The sequence below is a fragment of the Aquarana catesbeiana genome, linkage group LG01 (genome assembly GCF_042186555.1).
Source record: "Aquarana catesbeiana isolate 2022-GZ linkage group LG01, ASM4218655v1, whole genome shotgun sequence".
In the NCBI taxonomy this organism is placed as follows: domain Eukaryota; kingdom Metazoa; phylum Chordata; class Amphibia; order Anura; family Ranidae; genus Aquarana; species Aquarana catesbeiana.
In genome coordinates this window covers 839011634-839028281 of record NC_133324.1, presented here as the reverse complement: position 1 = coordinate 839028281, position 16648 = coordinate 839011634, and the positions used below count along the sequence as shown (strand labels likewise).

The window sequence follows — 16648 nt, the reverse complement described above, 5'->3', positions numbered from 1 at the left end:
CAGAGCCAATTTGTGCAATACCATTGCACAGAGTAGGTAAGTATAGCATTCATATTTAATAAAGCTATTCAGACTGCAGCTCTGCAAGTTTCTCTGCCAATGTGAAGGGGGGGGGGGTGTACCTTTCCTCCAATCAGCTCTCACACAGTGTATGCCCAGACTCCCCTCCCACTGCTGAATGAGTAAACAAGATTTGTAAAACGATCTGCGCTTTCCAAAGAGTGTAGAAAGGGAAAGACAGTAGATTTTATAAGTAAAACGTATGTAGTGAGATTTTTCATCTCTGTGTATCCGCTGAGAGTGTTCACTTCACTGGGTATATGTGAGGGTTTACAACCACTTTAAGTGTACACACCTGCTGGGGCCATTCCTAGGAGTCCCAACTCTGTACGTTATTTCATTTCTGTTGTATACAATGGAGAATGCACAATAAGTGAGACTCAGAGGTCAGTGGTAGGAAGATCCCAGACCTGTAGTATGTGAACTAGTATACCACACTCTACCTACAACTAAAATCTATTTTTTTTTTTATGGACCATTTTTTTCAAATCCATTTAGGTATTCTCTTAGGATCCTGGTGCTCCTTTACAGAAGCTCATCTTGCAATATACTGCTGATGGTATCTGAAAGCAGTTAAAGTGAAACTTTAGTTTGCGGGGGAGTTGCTAGCAGGAAGGCTTATAGCTGTAGGAGATAAATACAATTGGGTTGATTTTACTAAAGGCAAATCCACTTTGCACTACAAGTGCACTGAAAGTGCAGTCGCTGTAGAACTAAGGGGAAGCTCTGCTGATTTTATCATCCAATCATGTGCAAGGAAAAATGCTGTTTTTTTTTTTTTGTTTTTTTTTTTTGTTTTTTTTTTTGTTTTTCCTTGCATGTCCCCCTCAGATCTACAGTGACTGCAATTCCAAGTGCACTTGTAGTGCAAAGTGGATTTGCCTTTAGTAAATCAACCCCAATGTCTCTTCTGTGGTAAATGGCTCCTTTTCTCCCTGCCAGCAATCTTCGTAATGTTGTACACAGAGATGTGCATGAGTTACGTCCTCCTAGGCTGGCCGATAAAGATGGCTGAAGACAGTGATCCCTGAGATCTGAGCAAATATGCTGGTGATGGAACTTGAGACATCGCATTGCTAGAGTGGAGGTACGTAGTTCTGCTTCTAAAATAAAGCTCAGTTCACAAAGCTTTAAAGCAAGGATAAGGATCTGTATTTTAGCCATGTGACTGTCATTTTTTTTGTCACTCTTTTGAAAATAAATCTTTATCCTGATGTGATAGCTTTGTAGTTTGAACCTATGGAGGTATATTGTCATTATAAAATCAGATTTATTAATTTTATTTATACTAGCATGTATGGAGCCCTAATAAATAGGGATGGTCTTACCAGTGATCTAGTTAACCTGCAGGGGAGGAGGTGGCAAAAGATGGCTTGCCTTCCTGATTCTACAGGTCCAAGACTTAAATTTGCATGTAGAACTTTCTATATAAAAACGAGTCCAGATTTATAATAATTTTTATTATTGTGTGTCATTTGAATGAAGCCCACTGCAGACTGTAAGCTCTGTGTTGTACTGCTCCCCTGGTTATGAAGTGCTAGATGAACTCTGGAAGGAGTTCAGACCTGATGACATAGCTGAAATTTTCATTTTTTTATTTTTTTTTTTTTTTTACTGGTAGATCAAAGTTCACTCAAACACCACTATGTGATCTTTAAAGGCTGGACATCTGCTGATATATGAGACATATGGTACAACCAGCCTATTTATAGACAGTAGATACCTCTTGCATTCAAACATATGTTTAAAATAGCAGTCCATTGAGACAATTTAATAAAACCTTCCTGTAGAATACTAAGCTATGATGGTGGTTACAAACAATGAGGATCAAGGTCATATCTGGTAATGTGAGGATGTACATTACATAACACACAATGCTTTGGTTTTTGTGCATGCTTTCTGGAAAGCTGATATAGCAAATGACACAGCTCTGACCTACACTAGATGACATTTTTTATATAACCACCAAAATCTGTTCCAATATTGTACAAATAATTCCTGCCCTAGGTTGACAAGTCTCCGAGACCAGAGACTGGTAACAAAAATTAGTGAAAGGTCTGGGGGATTAAACACATCGAGAGCGACTTAAGGAACTTAATATGGTACAGTCTAGACTCCTCTAGAGGAAAGAAGTTAAAGGGGTGATGTGATGGAAGCTTTTCAATGCATCAAGGAAGTGGATAAGGTTTAAGAGGGCAGTATTTTCAATATGAAACTGAGATCAAGAACATGGGGACATGACTTCAAACTAACTGGAGGAAAGTTCAAAGCTAATCTTAGGAAGTATTTTACTGAAAAGGTAGTTGATTCTTTGAATATTCTTCGAGCAGGGATAGTGAGTCAGTCACCACTAAATGGCTTCAAATATGCTTGGGACAAACCTAGATCTATACTCAGACAAAAAAAAAGACTTGATGGATCACTTGGTCTTTTTATTGCCATCATTTTTCTGTTTCTACCATTCTATGACAATGCTTGCTCACTGTTCTATGTCTGTGGAGCATCGGCATTGTAACCCTTACAAAGGGCTAAAAAAACCGAGGAACCCCAGCCACCCCAATATCTTCATTGCATAAGGGGAAGAGGGTTTTGTACTTCAATAAAGATAGCTGAAAGTATTCATACCCCTTGACATTTTCCACATTTTGTCATGTTACAACCAAAAATGTAAATGTATTTTATTGGGCTTGTATGTGATAGACCAACACAAAGTGGCACATATTTGTGAAGTGGAAGGAAAATGATAAATGGTTTTCAACATTTTTTACACATAAATATGTGAAAATTGTGGTGTGCATTTGTGTTCAGCCCCCCTGAGTCAATACTTTGTAGAACCACCTTTCACTGCAATACAGCTGCAAGTCTTTTTGGGGATCTCTCTACCAGCTTTGCCCATCTAGAGAGTGACATTTTTGCCTATTGTTTGCAAAATAGCTCAAGCTCTGTCAGATTGAATGGGGAGAGCATCTGTAAACAGCAATTTTCAAGTCTTGCCACAGATTTTCAATTGGATTTAGGTCTGGACTTTGACTGGGCCATTCTAACACATGAATATGCTTTTGATCTAAACCATTCTATTGCAGCTCTGGCTGTATGTTTAGGGTCGTTGTACTGCTGGAAGGTCTCAGTCTCAAGTCTTTTGCAGACTAACAGGCTTTCTTCTAAGATTGCCCTGTAATTGGCTCCATCCATCTTCCCATCAACTCTGACCAATTTCCCTGTCCGTGCTGAAGAAAAGCATCCCCACAACATGCTGCCACCACCATGTTTCACGGTGGGGATGGTGTGTTCAGGGTGATGTGCAGTGTTAGTTTTCCACCACACATAGCGTTTTGCTTTTAGGCCAAAAAGTAAAATTTTGGTCTCATCTGACCAGAACACCTTTTTCCACATGTTTGCTGTGTCCCCCACATGGCTTCTCGCAAACTGCAAACAGGACTTCTTATGGCTTTCTTTAAACAATGGCTTTCTTCTTCCACTCTTCCATAAAGGCCAGTTTTGTGGAGAACACGACTAATAGTTGTCCTGTGGACAGATTCTCCCACCTGAGCTGTGGATCTCTGCAGCTCCTCCAGAGTTACCATGGGCCTCTTGGCTGCTTCTCTGATTAATGCTCTCCTTGCCCGGCCTGTCAGTTTAGGTGGACGGCCATGTCTTGGTAGGTTTGCAGTTGTGCCATACCCTTTCCATTTTCGAATGATGGATTGAACAATGCTCCGTGAGATGTTCAAGGCTTGGGATATTTTTTTTATAACCTAACCTTGCTTTACACTTCTTCATAACTTTATCCCTGACCTGTCTGGTGTGTTCCTTGGCCTTCATGATGCTGTTTGTTCACTAAGGTTCTCTAACAAACCTCCTGAAGGTTTCACAGAACAGCTGTATTTATCCTGAGGTTAAATTACACACAGGTGGACTCTACGAATTGGGTGACTTCTGAAGGCAATTGGTTCCAATAGATTTCAGTTAAGGGTATCAAAGTAAAGGGAGCTGAATACAAATGCACAACACATTTTTCAGATAAATAATTTTCAGATTTTTTTGCAAATGATCATTTTCCTTCCACTTCACAATTATGTGCCACTTTGTGTTGATCTATCACATAAAATCCCAATAAAATACATTTATGGTTTTTTTTGGTTGTAACATGACAAAATGTGGAAAACTTCAAGGGGTGTGAATACTTTTTAAAGGCACTGTATTTGGCCTGAAAAGCAAATGCCTTCTCCACATCTATGACTTGGTATGCTATAATGTATTATTTGTTTTCAGGGCTCAGTTCTACTTTAAGCGGTGTCTGTTTTTTGTATAGACCTACAATGCTTGAACACATTTTTCCATATCTCTCCTTAAGCCCTGGCTCACACTGACTGCGGGAATGAAATCGTGCGAATTCAGTTGAACTCGCATGATTTCATTCCCGCATGTCAGTCCCGATTTCGGGGGCGATTTCAGAGACATCTTTGCGGGTTTCTGCACAGATGTCAATGGAAATCGCACCCCAATATCGCCAAAAGTAGTACAGAAACTAATTTTGGGAATCGTTGCGGCGTCGCACCGATTCGCACAGTGCAGTTGCCGCTGATTTGGCATGTGATTTGACATGTCAAATCACATCAATGTGAGCCAGGGCTAAAAGTGCACAATAATGTCTGCCCTCTATCTCCTCACCGGTATAAGGTTTGCACCAATGCCATACAAACTAGTACTGTATGATAACTTGGTGTGAGTTTGAAGACCCTTTCCTATGCTGACACCACCCTATACCCAACTCACCTCACCCACCTCAACTCATGTAAGGTAGGTTAGCTGTTGTCAGTCAATCCCTAATAAAGAGGGTTCTGTTGGACCCCTTAAACACGTTGGCTAATTTTGGATTGTTTCCCTAGACTTTTATTGGAGTAAAGTTATATCTGTACCTCTTGGCTGTAGTGTGGCGCTCAATTTTCATTTTCATGGAGAGCCTCTGGGGTGTAGAAGTTGCCTGCCTGGGAACCAGATCATTTATATCAACATCTTAGGCTACCAATGAGAGAGCCCTATGGATCTAGTGCTATTTTCCCCACTTTCCTCAACTATATTTCTGTCAGTGTAGGTGTCTTTTTAATTTGACCCAATTTGTTTATTTTCAAACTTTAATTTCAAAACTGAAAGTTGCATTTTTACAAAAGAGAAGATTTAGGCCCCTTTCACACTGGGGCGGTTTGCAGGCGTTATTGCGCTAAAAATAGCGCCTGCAAACCGACCTAAAACTGCCGCTGCTGTTTCTCCAGTGTGAAAGCCTGAGGGCTTTCACACTGAAGCGGTGCACTGGCAGGAGAGAAAAAAACAGCAAACAACATCTTTGGAGCGGTGAAGGTGCGGTGTATTCACCGCTCCTTCACATTGAAATCAATGGGGCAGCGCGGCAATACTGCTGCTGTAGCGGCGCTATGCAAGCGGTTTTAACCCTTTTTCGGCCTCCAGCGGGGGTTAAAACCGCACCGCTAGTGGCCGAATACCGCCGCAAAAACAACGGTAAAGCTAAAAATAGCGCTGTTTTACCGCCAACGCCCCCAGTGTAAAAGGAGCCTAATAATCCACAACTGTGTATCTAAAGATATCCTCACCTCCTATAGACAGCAATATGCAGTAGTATTTGTTGTGCAGCTCAAAATGTAACTAACAGCAAAACCTTTGCAGAAGTGAGTGGAAATCCCTAGAAAGTGAGGGAGTGTCGGGGTGCCACCTGAATTAGTGTCACTGTTGGAAGATTTCCCCTCTGTTACTGGTCTGGTGTCAGCCCAAAATTTGGGATTTTCTTTTTCTTTTTTTTTCTTTCAATAAGAACGGTAAACAGGACAAATGGAGAGGATGAATCTCCCAGCGGGGCACATAGAGTGTGATTTAAAAATATGACCGGTATGCTAATCTCCACTCTATCCAAAACTTTAAAAAAATGCCCTTAGTTCCACGTTTTATGTTTTATTAGCAGGCAGATAAAACTTTAAAATAACTGATAATCTTCTGGTTTATGATAGTTGGACAGCAGCAGAGCTGCCTTTTAATATTTCTGCTCAAAATATGCCTGCATGATAAAGTAACTCAATTTGAATGAAGATAGAAACAATGCTGTCAATGTCAGTTGCACTGTAAGGATTTTAGTAAACGTCACACTAATTCATTTCCGGCTTTGTTCTGTGGATAATTAAAGGCTATTTCAGTTACGACCTACTGAGTTGATTTTTGCACAGAGTTTTTGCAGCTGCTATCTAGGGCTTGCTAGAGAGCTATATGGAGTTCACAAACGCCTCTGTGCATTATTACTGTTAGATGGCAAGAGGAATGTCATAGATCACTTTTAATTATGTCATATAATTTCTTCAACAGTGGATTTAGGCCTTGTTCACTCAGGCTTCAACTTTTATATTATTGTAGCTATTTATATAGCAAGAACAATTTACACAATGTTTTATATATTGTACATTTATATCAGTCCCTGCTCGCAAGGAGCTTCCAACCTAAGATCCTTACCTTACTGTTGTACTAGGACCAATTTAGACATGAGCCATGTCTAATGTCTTATGCTTAATTACCATACCAGACTGTCTTAATGTTAATAAACATTAATGTGTTTTTTATTTTTTTAACCTAAAAGCTTGCTTGTAACTTAAATTTGGTTTAGAGGTTGTTCAGATGAAATTCACAGCAATGTTTATCTAGCAGGTGTGGATTTCTGAATTCCTGATTTGTACATCAAGCACTAGCTATTTCCCATTAGCACCTAAAGTATAATTACAGCATGTGTTCTCTAATAGAACACAAAATGTCTGTGAGAAGGGCCAAGCAGCTGTTCTTCACATGTGATGAGCACTAGACAGATTTTACTGCCACATGAGGTGACTGGATAGTCCACAGCCAGCGTTGAATAATCTTCCTTCATAGGTCAAAATCTACCAAGATAAATAAATATATTTATGTACCAACAAACAATAAAACATATTGTATGCTCTTCATTAAAAGAGAAGTGTGGGATCCAAAAAACAAAACAAAAACATTTATACCCACCTAGATGGCTGCAGCACAGATCTAAGCTGCAGCTGCCCATCACCTACTCTACATAGAGAACTGAGTGATCAAACACAGTTGATCGTTTAGTTCTTAGGTCTGCTCTGAGCACAGAGTGGTGACTGTCAGTCCCTGCTCTCTGCTCTGCCCCTCCAACGCTCACCGGAGCACTGGGCCATGGACGGAGTGGGAGTGCCTGGCACAGGCTCACAGCAGTATGCTCTGAGCCAACAGCCAGCCAGTCAGGCATCTGTGCAGATCCCAACATTATTGTCGGGATCCCAGCAGAGCCTGGACTGGCTCTGTGATGTCAGCTGACGGCGTGCTAAAATCTGTGTCACAGGAGTGCAGAACTAAGTGAACTCCTGTGACCCACAGAGAAGTATGGCCAAAAAGCTTTGACAATACTTCTTTAAATCAGCCTCATCTTTTTCCTTCACCTGCATATGTGCACCTGGCCTAAGACGCATGACCTGCAGAGAAACGTGCTGCACTTTAGCAGTTGCGCATTCATTCTTGCATCCCTTTCACACTGAGGCAGTTTGCAGGCGTTTTAGCACTAGAAATAGTGCCTGAAAACTGCATCCAATTCTCTGCAATGGGTGCTTTCCCACTCTGGTGGTGCACTTGTGGGACGTTTGGGAAAAGTCCTGCAAGCAGCATCTTTGGGGCAGGTTGGGAGCGCTGTATACAGTGCTCCCAAAACACTCCTGGCCATTGAAATGAATGAAAAGTGCTTTGGAATCACTTGGGGTTAAAAGTGCCCTGCTAGCATCCAGTAAAGCACTACATTACCACAAACGCAGCCTCAGTGTGAAAGGGGTCCTAATGGCACCCCCACGTATTTGTAAACATAGTGGATTTTTGCATGGGCCAAACTGCGTGATGCTGCAGCACCGTGTGGCGAGATTTAAAAAAGGGCCAGGGACTTCTTTCCCATTGTTCCTGCGAGTATTATTTAAGCACAAGGCCCTGTTCAGAGCTGTATGGCTGTGTGTAGGGCAGCCCATTCATTTAAATGGGCTGCCCTACACGCAGCCATACAGCTCTGAGCAGGGCCTTGTGTTTAAATAATATGACTCAACCATTTTACTAAACAAGTAACTTTAAAAGGAGAAATTTTAACTTATTTTCCAATTGTGTTTGTTTTCTTAGTAGTAGTTAATCATATTTAATTGGGCTTGTTCTGTAATGTTGAAGGCATTTTGCTATTCATTCAGTTTCAAAAGAGGTTGTAAACATCAGGCATTAAAAATGAGCAAAGCATATTCCTCTATAGTGTGAACTAGACTAGGTCCAAAGCATTGAGCGTGATTCCTTTCTGATCTCTCCTCTCTGTTATCTGCATGACTCACTGACAAGTCAACACAAGCGCCTGCAGGGACACAGCCACCAACCCAACCCCCAGCACACTGCACACAGCAGGTGACTCATAGCCTTAGTTCTGTATGTTTATGTCAGCAAGTAAATGAGTGTGTCTCTTTCCTCCAATCAGATATCAGGGAGCTGTGTGTGTGTGTCATCAGATCCCCTCCCCTGGCTGCTAGAGCTGACAAAAATCCTTTGATCTGTATGTTCTAGAGAAGGATCTACAGGGAAAAATGGCTCAGATAAACAGATAAAGCAAAAACCTCTACATAAGTTGTATCTATGTCTATCAACTGAGGCCAGTCACTTCACTGGGTGTAGCCACAAAAAAACTGACTTTTCGGGTACCACAAATTTTTTGTTAAAAATATATTTTTTTATTCCAATAAAACAATTATGTGCTATTAAAACATCACAGCATCAAGTGTAATGCTTGTGATCAGAAAATGGCTTCATATAAACGCTTCTACTCCATCATGTTTCAAAACTGCAGCTTCCTCAGGCTGAGGGTAATTACATAAGGTTTACAATGTACAAAAAAAGCTAAGAAAATTACCATACAGAACTTATAACAGCTATCGTATACTGTACAACAAATCAATGTGATCCAGCAATCTCCCTCACCCATACTGCGTTGAATATCTGCAAGGGGTGTATATTGGCATAAAAGATTAAATGACCACCCCCAGATTGCAGAAGACTGTAATTGGCTGCTGTGCAGCCTGAGAAAGGAAAAGTCTGCTGGGAGCCACTTGGAACTATGGGTTTGAAGGGTTGTCATACAGAATCAGGGGACCCATACATCAGCGGCTCCCTTGGGGGTGAGGGCTACACAGGTAACACAGCTTATTTATTTTGTTTTTCCATTTAGGCACCTATCTTTTTTTGGTTAGTGATCTGAGCACCCCAGTTTGTTGTACAGAAGAGATATTCCAAGACACTCTCTCCATTACTGTCGGTCAAAGAAAGCCTAATGTAAAAAAAAAGTTGGTTTTAAAAAGTTTCCCAAAACCACCAATAAGATGCAAACCTCTTGGATGTTTGAATATGACTGATGAAACAGAAACCAAATAGAGAACCAGATAGGAAATTACACAGCACAGGCTTCAGGAAGTGTGCACCCAGTAAGCCTGTAAGTAGCTGCTTAGGTTCTGGCTACATTGAATTACAGACAAAACAGACTAAAGGTAAATTGATTGGACCTGCTGATTTTAGCATAGTGTTTACTGGATACCTTAATGAGTGTGCATATTCATTTTGTTGCCTGGAATTTCTCTAAAATACTGCCCTGAAAACATTATCAAAGTCAGAAAGCCCACTCACATTTAATATGATTTTTTATATAGGCTCCTACAAAACTCTCCTGCTGATTGTAGATTAGGTACTGTATGTCAAGCTCAAAGGAACAATGGAGAGGGACCTGGAGTCTTGCCATCGCAAGAGAAGAACAAGAAGTTTTGCTTTGGCAAGAGAGGTAGATGAGGTCCTGTTCTGCACAGAATTTCCTGTTCCTGCCATGTACATCCCAGGTGCAGACAATTGGCTCTTCAAGTGCAGGATCCAAAAAACCCAAACATTTACTCCTGGTTCACACTTATGCATTTTTTTTTTTTTAGTGATTTTTCAGTTTTGCAGAAACACACTACAGTCCATTTAACATGGTTTCCTATGGGTCATGTTCACATCTGCATTTTATGGAAAGGGCCAGGGACTTTTTTCCTTTTTTTTTTGGTTCCATAGACTTCAATGGATAAAAAAAAAATGTGTATTGAAAAACGGAAAATGCCCCTGGAATATGCAACATGCATAGGTGTGAACCAGGCCTAGATGGCTGCAGCACCAATCTGAGCTACAGCTCCCTGCTGGCTCTACACAGAGAATGGAGCGATCAAAGACCACTGATCGCTCAGTTCGCAGGTCCACTCTGAGCAAAGAGCGGTGACTGTCAGTCACCGCTCTGTGCTATGCCCCTCCAGGGCTCACTGGAGCACCAAACTGTGGGGGAGGCAGGAGCCAGTGGGTTTGGGCTCTCAGCAGCATGCTTAGAGGCTGAACCAGCTGCCAGTCAAGCATCTGGGCAGATCCTGACAATTGGCAGGCAGATTTCCTAATCTGACAGTGGCTGGACCCTAGGAAGTAGTCCCTACACCCGGAGGTGTTCCAGGACCTGTGTCACATATGGGGGATGATGGATGTGAACCTCCTAACCTCCAGATTCAACAGCAAACTGGATAGGTTTGTGTCCAGGTACAGGAATCCTCTAAAGGGAGGAGTGGATGCTCTGGTGGCTGTGTGAGATCAGTACACTCTGATCTATGCATTGACTCCCCTGAAGTCGCCGCTGAGATCCAATCATGTGACAGTACAGGAGTGCCCTCAGAATAGGTAAGTATAAGAAGCTTCCTTTCCCATAGAAGTTAGAACAGGCAGGTTTAAAGGGTAACTCCACTTTTGATGATGTACACAGATGATGTACAGAACGCCCCAAGAGATGTAATTTCCTGCTTGTGTGATTGGCTTACTGATTTTCCTAAAAGTCTGCACTAAGATACAAGTCAGATTTTGGGCATCCCTGCAACTAAAATTTAATTTTTGGTGAGATACTACCAAAGGGAAATCACATCTTAAAGGACGCAGATCCTGCTACTTTCCTCATTAGAGCCCTGCAAGTTAAGCAGCTGATTGATAATTATAAAATCACTTCCATAGAGATTCACTTTGTGCATGCACACAAACCAACAAACAGTTATTTCTCTAGAATAACAAAAGGTAGTAATCTGCAACAAAGTTTGTTAAATCCCTGCAATGTACATAGATCACTCAGAGGAGATGTTACTCTTTAGGCATAGTTAGCAATAATCAGTTTAACTTTCTATGCTGAATATTTAAAAAACATTTGGAAGGCTGTCGCTACTGACTGCTCATGATGCAAATGCTAGTTACCCAACTGTCCCTCTTACTCTTATATATGCCAGGCAACTAGCATTTTCAGGAGGAGCTTACAAAAGATGACCCTCGTTCCGCCTTTAAAATGAGCACAGCAATAGTTAAGTAACACATTTGTGTCTGCAAGTCGCACACATCCTCATCTGGCCCACACATATCCTCTCATACACTTTACATGCTATGACTGTCACTCAGCTCCCCTGGCCTACCTAATCCTTCCTGCCATATAGACACAGACCCGGACCGCACTGATGCTTTTTATGTCTTTTTTTTTTTTTTTTTTTCTGTCCCTCCCCATCCCTGTCCCTCTCAGGCTGCTCTGTGCTTGTTGCTTTGCAGTGTTATTGTGGAAGGGGAGAAAAGATGTGTACTGCTTTTCTGGGGTCAGCTTGTGAGTTGGCATTACCTAGTCTGGTGTAAGGACTAACCCCTTGCAATGCCAGGCATCTTCATTTATCTAGAACTCTGCTGTCAGGTAGGTGCCCCTGGATTTGTATATATTTATGGTGCTGTATCTGCATTACATGCAATGCTCAGCTGTAATGCCCAGTCTGGACCTCTCCTGCAGCTACAGCCGGGGGATGAGACACACAGGAGACTTCACACTGCAATTTACTGCTAATTATTATACACAGGGCTGCATGACACACATCCATCTTCCCCATATTATTTAGGTTATGTATGTATAATCTTTCATTTGCAGTAATGTGGATGTACAGAAAGGAGACTATATGTATATCATGTTAGTGATGTAGATATAAAGTGATATTAGCTGATGTGATCAATAACAGCTTAATGCTCTTTCAGTGGGAAAGCTGCTGCAGAGCCTATATCAGACCTTGCAGGCTCTGTTCTTTATTTTTGCTGTGTCTGTGGCTTTGTCTATCAGGCAATATATTTTAGTATGCACATATGCACTCAGCGGTGTCATAAATGTCTGTAGAGTTGATAGAATACACACTTTGTCTACGTCACTGCGTCCTATTGTGAGTGTTATTATTATTTATTACTGGTATTTATATAGTGCTGACAAATTATACAGCAGTTTTACATATAAAGTATATATTGTACATTTACATCAGTCCTTGCCCTCAAGGAGCTTACAATCTAAGATTCCTAACTCACATTACTATATTACCAAAATTATTGGGACACCTGCCTTTACATGAACTTTAATGGTATCCCAGTCTTAGTCCGTAGGGTTCAATATTGAGTTGGCTCACCATTTGCAGCTATAACAGCTTCAACTCTTCTGGGAAGGCTGTCCACAATGTTTAGAAGTGTGTGTATATGGGAATGTTTGACCATTCTTCCAGAAGCGCATTTGTGAGGTCAGGCACTGATGTTGGACGATAAGGCCTGGCTTACAGTCTCTTCTCTAATTCATCTCAAAGGTGTTCTATCAAGGTGCAGGCCAGTCAAGTTCCTCCACCCCCAAACTTGCTCATCCATGTCTTTATAGGCCTTGCTTAGCGCACTGATCCAAATCATTTTGTGGAGGGGGGATTATGGTGTGGGGTTGATTTTCAGAGGTTGGGGTGACCCCTTAGTTCTAGTGAAGGGAACTCTTAAGGCATCAGCACACCAAGACATTTTGGACAATTTCATGCTCCCAACTTTGTGAGAACAGTTTGGGGATGAACCTTGCCTGTTCCAACATAACTGAGCACTAGTGCACAAACAAGGTGGGCCAATCTGGACAGGAGCCAAGTAACCTACCAGCATGTCTTTGGAGTGAGAAGGGAAGAGACGCATGGTGGAAGCGAGGAGGAGGAGAGAACACAGGAGCCACTGCCTGCTACCTGCCACCTAGATGGGGTAAGTACCGAACCAGCAGACAGCGAGCGGGCGGGGGTGGTTGTTTTCTGACCCCCTCTCCCCAAAAAAACCCCACCAGCTGCCAATGTCTGTGACTAAAGAACACTGCATTCAGATATAGCTAAGCATCTAGCATTTTCAGGAGGAGGCCTGCAATGGCAGCCCCCATACTTTTTTAAACAGTTTGGGACTGGTGTTAGTTCAAGCACTCCGAGTCCTAATAAAATGCTTTTTTCAGTAGACCAGTACACCAACTTTCCAGTACGAGGGTCAAATTATATATCTTGCAAATATTTGTAGGCTAAAAAATGAGTTTTATAAATGAATATGAATGAACAACAGAGAAAGAATTTAATTAAAACAAAGCAAAGAAATCCCAAACAATCTTGAGTTCCCACTTACATCAGGGTCCCTGTCAGTGTTCCCCTATACATTGGAGTTTACATCAGAGTACCCATCGGAGTCCCCCTTTACACCAGGGTCCCCATCAGAGTTTCCATCAAAGTGCATCCTTACATCAGAGTTCACCCTTAACTCACACACTTATAGCATGGCAAGGAGCCTGGAGAGTGCTGGGGAAAGCACGTGATTGGTTGTCATGATGCTGGTATTCCTAGCAATCACCGATGGCACAATGACAGTGCTGGAAACCTGGGGAGGGGGAATTTTGGATGTTGGAGAGAAGCAGAGACCATGGGCTGAACTGAAGACCTGTGTGAGGCACATGACCCAAACAGATGGCTGGATAAAACCTTGCAATGATCTGTAGTTTGGAGACCCCTGCAGTAGAGCGTGGAAAGGCCAAAACTTCTGTCAGCTTTTTATTGTTATCTGTGTCTCTACTGGAGATTTCACTTCACCATCAATTCTACCAAAAAGTTTGAGGAGAAATCACTCTAAGAAGGCCACAATCGGCAATTACATCCTACAGAGGTACTAACTGTTCCCCACGCTATGCAAAAGATAAGTGTCAGCAACAGTAAGCCCTCATGCACACAGGCTGTTAAAAAAACGTTATGAAAACGCCAGTATCTTTGCAGTGATTTTTTAAAACTTTTTTCAGCGTTTTTGCAATAGCGTTTTTGAGCGTTTTTGAGCGTTTTTCCGCGTTAGCGTTTTCGAGCGTTTTTTTTTTTTTTCAATGGATCAAAAACGCTAAAAAACGTTGGTTAATGACGTTTTTGAGCGTTTTTCAGCGTTAGAGCGTTTTTACAGCTGAAAAATGTCTTTCAGAACCCACTGGTCCTGGGTTTTTTTTACAGCTTAAAAACGCCTATGCCACTTGCAGCTCAAAAACGCCTAGGTGGGCATGAAGCCATAGACTAACATAGACAGGCCTTTTTAAGCTGCAAAAAAAGCTCAAAAAAGCAGCTGTAAAAACGTCCGTGTGCATGAGGACTTACTCTTTAAAGGCTACACTCATACCAGTGATTAGGGCTGGTGCAAATAGTAGCAGCAGGAATCAGGCGGGAGGGATCTGTACGACGACATCACGCTGGGAGGGGCCCGGCACCACCTTGCTGAGCTGACAGATCTACACTGTCTATATGCATGCTGTAAATAGACACTTGTACTGTGGAGAAAATAATTATTTGATCCCCTGCAGATTTTGTAAGTTTGCCCACTTACAAAGAAATGAAGGGTCTATCATTTTTGGAAATTGAAATTGAAATCATAGAGACAGAATATCAACCAAAAATCCAGAAAAAAGCACATTATACAAATGTTATAACTTGAGTTGAAGTTCAGTGAGTATAATAAGTATTTGATCCCCAAGCAAAACATGACTTAGTACTTGGTGGAGAAACCCTTGTTGGTAAGCACAGAGAAAAGACGTTTCTTGTAGTTGGTGGCCAGGTTTGCACACGTCTCAGGAGGGATTTTGGTCCACTCTTCTTTACAGATCTTCTCTAAATCCTTAAGGTTTCTTGGCTGTCTTTTGGCAACTCAAAGTTTCAGCTCCTCCATAAATTTTCTATAGGATTAAGGTCTGGAGACTGGCTAGGCCACTCCATGACCTTAATGTGCTTCTTCTGGAGCCACTCCTTTGTTGCCTTGGTGGAATATTTTGGGTCTTGTCATGCTGGAAGACCCATTTAGGACCAATCTTCAGTGTTCTGGCTGATGGAAGAAGATTCTCATTCAAGATTTTACACTACGTGGCCCCGTCCATTGGCCCGTCAATGCGGCAAAGTCAGTCTGTTCCTTTAGCAGAGAAACAGCCTTAAAGCATAATGTTTCCACCTTCATGTTTAAATGTAGGGATGGCGTTCTTAGAGTCATAGTCAGCATTTTTCTTCCTCCAAACACGGCGAGTCGAGTTATTGCCAAACAGCTCAATTTTGGTCTCACCTGACCACAGCACTTTCTCCCAATCCTTCTCTGAATCATTAAGATGTTCATTGGCAAACTTCAGACGAGCCTGATTTTTGCCACTGTTTGTGTCTCTGCGCATTGTGAGTGTTACTCGTTTTAATTTCTTTAATTAAATAGTCACTGACAATCCTACACTATTGGATCTTCTTCGCATATCTCTCTTTGAGCTTTTTTGTGCAAGAGCTGCGGAATATGAAGATGTGATTTGGGTGCTGCTGACCTGTCTGTGTGATTAAAAGCGTTTTCGACCACCTTGATTATTTTAACCATTTCCGGACCCACCATAGTATATTTACTGTAGCAGGGCGACCCATACAGCCAAAATAACGTACCTGTACATATGAAGTGGTTTCTGGGTTGGTGGTGCACTCTCCCATCTGCTTACTCCCCTGTGATTTGACACAGCGGGAGTTGGTCAGCAGATCCCAGCCAGTGATTCATGGCCGGGACCTGCTGATCGGCTCTGTCGAATCCCAGGCAGAGCCCTGTGTTGACAAACAACACAGGGCTCCGACAGAGGAAACAATCACTTTGTTTCTTTTCCCTGCAAAGATGGGGAAAGAAACAAATCGATCTGTAGTGAAAAGCAGTACATACTACACACATTAACACTTAGGCACACGGTTAACCCCTCTTATTACCCCAAGATGTTAACCTCTTCTCAGTCAGTGTCATTTGTACAGTGACATATATATTATTAACACTGATCACTGTATTAGTGTCACTGATGATGTCAGTTCCCACAAAGTGTCAGTTAATGTCAGATTTCCCGCCACACTATTACAGTCCCACTATAAATCGTCGATCACGGCCATTACTAGTGTATAAAAAATAAATAAAAACTCCAGCATATATACCATAGCTTGTAGACGCTATAACTTTCACGCCAATCAAATAATATACACTTATTATATATTGGCCTAAATGTATGAAGACATTTAGATTTTCTTTTATTTTTTTATTGGATATGTTTTATAGCAGAAAGTAAAACCTGTTTTTTTTTTTTTTTTTTGTTTTTTTTTTGGGGGGGGGT

At 41.7% G+C, this 16648-nt stretch overlaps 1 protein-coding gene across 4 annotated transcripts in view; it reads left to right on the top strand.

Moving 5' to 3' along the window:
• Window positions 1-16648, top strand: part of TBC1D1 (TBC1 domain family member 1) — a 373516-nt gene that overhangs the window by 12283 nt on the left and 344585 nt on the right. Inside the window, exon 1 of one of the 4 annotated variants that reach the window (XM_073608885.1) lies at window positions 11748-11896. The exons of the other annotated variants lie outside the window; for them this stretch is intronic. The gene's annotated coding sequence lies outside the window, so the exon portion shown is untranslated. Of the gene's footprint in view, window positions 1-11747; window positions 11897-16648 lie in introns of those variants that run through there. 4 annotated transcript variants of the gene reach the window in all.